The sequence below is a fragment of the Nerophis ophidion genome, linkage group LG08, assembly GCF_033978795.1.
Source record: "Nerophis ophidion isolate RoL-2023_Sa linkage group LG08, RoL_Noph_v1.0, whole genome shotgun sequence".
NCBI classification, from domain to species: Eukaryota; Metazoa; Chordata; class Actinopteri; order Syngnathiformes; family Syngnathidae; genus Nerophis; species Nerophis ophidion.
In genome coordinates this window covers 58,592,908-58,598,441 of record NC_084618.1, presented here as the reverse complement: position 1 = coordinate 58,598,441, position 5,534 = coordinate 58,592,908, and positions in this window count along the sequence as shown.

Here is a 5,534-nt window from a genome sequence, read left to right as displayed (position 1 = left end):
AAGTGGACGTGGGTCGTTCTTGAACGATCCGGCTTGTGAACCAGGCTATTTGAAGTGAACGAGACTGTTTTTTCCCCCTGACCGACAGGAGCCAATTAGCTTCATCACATAAATACAAAACCTCTTAATTTGTCTCATTCACATTTTTCTAATTTAGTAATTAGAAATCTTCAAAAACATTTTTATTTTGAATTAATCACAAACAAATCTGAAACATCCATTTTCCTCTCCTGCATGATCCCAATGATCCTCTCAACCGCCATGTACTGTATGTGGAGTTGCAAGTTTGATTTGTTTGAATTTAAGTTTCAATACTTTAGATTTAAAATGTAGCAAAGTACAACTTTGAACATAAGTGAAAGTAAAATGACACCATCCATGCAGATCCCAAATACACAAAAACAACAGGTAAATTATAAATAAATGATAAATGGGTTGTACTTGTATAGCGCTTTTCTACCTTCAAGGTACTCAAAGCGCTTTGACACTACTTCCACATTTACCCATTCACACACACATTCACACACTGATGGAGGGAGCTGCCATGCAAGGCACTAACCAGCACCCATCAGGAGCAAGGGTGAAGTGTCACAACGGACGTGACGAGGTTGGTACTAGGTAGGGATTGAACCAGGGACCCTCGGGTTTCGCACGGCCACTCTACCACTCCGTTTAATAGGTTTGATTGATTGATTGAAGTGATTGAAACTTTTATTAGTACATTGCACACTACAGTACATATTCCCTACAATTGACCACTAGGTAACACTCGAATAAGTTTACCACTTGGGGATAGGTTGATTGACAACACTAAATTGGCCCTAGTGTGTGAATGTGAGTGTGAATGTTGTCTGTCTATCTCTGTTGGCCCTGCGATGAGGTGGCGACTTGTCCAGGGTGTACGCCGCCTCCCGCCCGATTGTAGCTGAGATAGGCACCAGCGCCCCACGCGACCCCAAAGGGAATAAGCGGTAGTAAATGGATGGATGGATGATTAACGTGGAGACCGACTTAAACAAGTTGAAAAACTTATTCGGGTGTTACCATTTGGTGGTTAATTGCACGGAATATGTACTGAACTGTGCAATCTACTAATAAAAGTTTCAATCAATCAATCAATCAATCAATCAATCAGTTTATCAACTTGTTTAAGTCGGGGTCCACGTTAATCAATTCATGGTCCCCTTTTAAATGTGGATTATATAAACAAACATTATCCCAATTCTATTCTTACATTAGAACATGCATTTAACACTCTCCCTCACCCCAAACAAATCTAAGGAGCCATTTGTGGGTAAAAAAAAAAAAAAAAAAAAGCCGATTCCTTTCGAGAGCCGAGTCAAAGGAACCGTCAACATTCACAAAACTTCTGCGAAGCACGTCCGGTCAGACGTTGACAGTCAAATGCTGCCATCTGCTGGCTGAACATGTGTAATGCAGGCACTGACATCAAAGTCGCAACAGGCTTTTCTATTTAACATGGACGTCTTATTTAGTTGAACTTGAGCCGCCTAAAAAGTTTCTAAAATCAGAAATTCGTTCGAAGAAATGAGTCCAGACATGTGCAAAAAAAATGATATGTAGAATAATGTTTTAGAAACATTAAAATATGTTTCCTTAAAGATACAGCCCTTTCTCTATGGCAGAGCTCAGGTCTGGTCAGACTAAGGGACCCTTATATTAACAATGTCTTCACGAGCTCCAGTGGACTATGTGAAAAGTTTAACTCTCCCCTATTTTGTTATTTTCAAATCCATAACTTTGCTAAATCAAATAACAGCTCTTTTCAACAATATGACCTGGTCCGACAATATGACCCTGACAATATGACCTGGTCCCGACACAAAAGAGCTCAGCAGCACATGCACTTTTTCGTCGGATGAAGAAAGCACAGCTCCCTCCCCCCATTCTCACCATTTTCAACAGAGCAACTATAGAGAGCCTACTGACCAACAGCATTTCTGTCTGGACTGGAGCCTGCAGTGCCTCAGACTGGAAGTTTTTGCAGAGAGTGGTGAGGACGGCGAAAAAGATCATCAGGACTCCTCTTCCTCCTATCAAGGAGATCGCAAAAAGCCGCTGCCTGACCAATGCTCAGAAAATCTGCAGGGACTCCTCCCACCCCCACAAAGGACTGTTTTCACTGCTGGACTCTAGAAAGAGGTTCCGCAGCCGTTAGCAGAACCTAAATTTTAAGTTGATGTCTTGAATAATTGGCTATTTTTGGAATTCCACCAAACTATCAAAAAATCAAGCAGACTTTTAGGGATTCTATCGCCTTTGCATCATTAATAGCTCGTGGAAGGATTTTACTGGAGTGGAAAGCACAGTTTGCCCCCAGACCTCCCTATGGTTTAAGTACCTCATGTTTTATTCAGGGTTATTTTTCTTTTATTATATATTTTTTTGTAATTTTTTTAAAATTCATTTTTATTTTTGTTATTGTTTTTGGGGGGCTGTCTGTTTTCTCAGTACCTGTATCATGATTTCCCTATCAAATTAATAAATAAATATATATAAAAAAAACATATTAAATGTGCTTTGAATTGTCAGAAATTAGTATTTTGAATTAAACTACTTGTGACAATAGACCACACCATTATTTTACCATTCACACCTGATCATATACAAATATTCTATCCATCTATTTCCTACCGCTTGTCCCTTTCGGGGTTGCTGGGGACTATCTCAGCTGCATTAGGGCAAAAGGGGGTTCCTCCCCGGACAAGCCGCCACCTCATCACAGGGCCAACAAAGATAGACAGAAAACATTCACACTCACATTCGCACTCTAGGGCCAATATACAAATATTTAAAATTATTTTTGCAGTTTTACTTATGAACGCCAGATGACAGATTAACACAGTTAAACACCAACAGTCACACAAACACATACATTAACCCAATATCAGCCATATTAACCTTGCTTCTGGATTATATTCCACAAAACAACATATTGACCAATCAATCAATCAATCAACGGTTATTTATACAGCCCTAAATCACAAGTGTCTCAAAGGGCTGCAAAAGCCACAATGACATCCACGGATCAGCGCCCACATAAGGGCAAGGAAAAACTCACAACCCAGTGGGACGTCGATGACAATGACTAAGAGAAACCTTGGAGAGGACCTCAAATGGACGTCGAGTGGGTCTAACATAATATTGTGGAAGTCCAGTCCATTGTGACTCTGTCATAATAGTGAGAGTCCAGTCCATAGTGGATCTAAAATATTTGTGAGAGTCCAGTCAATAGTGGGGCCAGCAGGAGACCATCCCGAGGGGAGACAGGTCAGCAGCGCAGAGATGTCCCCAACCGATGCACAGGTGAGCGGTCCACCCTGGGTCCCGACTCTGGACAGCCAGCTTCATCCATGGCCACCGGACCCCCCCCCCCCTCCAGGAGGGAGAGGGGGGCAGAGGAGAAAAGGAAAGAAACGGCAGATCAACTGGTCTAAAAACGTAAATTTTTAAAGGCTAGAGTATACAAATGAGTTTTAAGATGGGACTTAAATGCTTCTACTGAGGTAGCATCTCTAACTGTTACCGGGAGTGCATTCCATAGTACTGGAGCCCGAATAGAAAACGCTCTATAGCCCGCAGACTTTTTTTAGGCTCTGGGAATCACTAAAAAGCCGGAGTTCTTTGAACGTAGATTTCTTGCTTATTGATGGATTCACCCTCGTCATTTAGCAGAAGTGACAGATTCAAAAGGAGGATACAACGGGGCTGCCACTTGCAAACAGGGGGAGCTTGTACAGCACAGCAGAAGATGTCAGAATGACACATGGATGTTAGGAAAAAAGCTGCTCGAATAGAGAACTCACACAAAGTTAAGGAGGCAAATGTCTTACAGCATATGGCAGTCTTTCATACATTGCTATAAACCCAGTTCAATTATTTCCACTTAAATGAGCTCATAAAACAGATGGCGAAGCCCAGCTGAGGCCTTTGCTGTAGTTATCTGGAGTGCGTGGCCAATGCAATACTGTACATGCTGCTCCAATGACAACTGCTGTCAGTTATGATGGACAATTTAGTTCACTTCCAGCCAGGAGCTCGCAAGCAGATGGCTCGGAATAAAACCCCACTAGTGAGAAGATCTGGCCTCTCTCTGCACAACACGCAGCATATGCAGAGCATTAGTCATCACACGGAGGGTTGGGACTCGGGTCCCACGGTGTCACAGAGCTACAGTATGTTTGTCTGATTAGAACGTGTGGCATGGTAACAATAGGACATGAGTCATCGTTGGTGATCAGATTGGATCAGATATAACGGAGCTGTGATGTGAGTCACATGGCGCAGCTGCTGTGCTGAATGTGTGTGATTGGAAACAAGAGTCCCGGTTGCAAAGACATCGTTGTAGAAGGAAACATGTTTATTTGTTGTATCTTTTTGTGCTTTATCTGCTCTGTGTGACAGACTCACAGTCAGATGCAGAATAAAAATACAAAAAATGGTGGATTATGTCTCTTCGGTGATAATCAATTGTACTTGTGAAATCAGTTTGGGCATATCGACGTGCAAAAGCGGAATGCCATCTCACAGCAGTGTGTGACCAAAAGAGATGCTGCGTGTAGACGAAAGATGTCCCGAACCCAATCATGCCTCTTTTTTTTTTTTTTAACTGATCGACTGTTGAGCTGCCAATCTTTACCACAGCTGTGTCCTGGTATTTAAATGGTTAAGAATTGTACTCATGAAAAATCCTCAGGGAGACACAATTACATTTCTGGATTCCGTGTTCCACATATGCAGGAGATGAATGACTTCCAGGAGGGTATGTGTCTTGTCAAAAACACCGCCTAGTATTTGAGAGCAAGCTGCGCGAAAGGATCTATTTACAGTGCAAAGCCGCTTCTGATATACTAATCCTCACCACTATTGCAGAAAATACGTTTCTTCCAAGTACTGGAGGACTACAGGAAACGGAATGACAGATGACACAAGAAGCTAACCGCTAAATTTTGAATGTAAAGTAGGGTTGATTAATCCAGATCCTGATGCCGATACCATCGACATCTAGGGACTGAGCTACTAAAGGTTTGCACGTACTAAAACACATGCAAACTTGATAGCACACACAAAACTGATCTACTAAACATGTGCACAGAGGATTGTTGCATCTCTTTAGTGAGCACACAGGGGAGCGCAGTCCATTTAGCGTGTCCGTCTTCATGAATACTGCACATGTTTCTCACCTTATCTCTCCTGCTTGCTTCTTTGTCTTGTCTTGTCTTAACTTTCTTGTGGCCTCTTTTTGCACCGCTCTCCAAACCTAAACTTTGGAACTATTTAACTGGCCTCAACAAAATTGACAAGATCTTGGGTTTGGGGGAACCTGCTTGACGTGACGGAGCGGTTGTTGCTGGACATACGACGGACTCTTGGGAGAAGAAGGGGTGCTGCGTGCCTAGTAGGGCTGCAAATCTTTGGGTGTCCCACGATCCAATTCAATATCGATTCTTGGGGTCGCGATTCGATAATATATTGATTTTTGCGATTCAACGCGATTCTCGATTCACAAACAA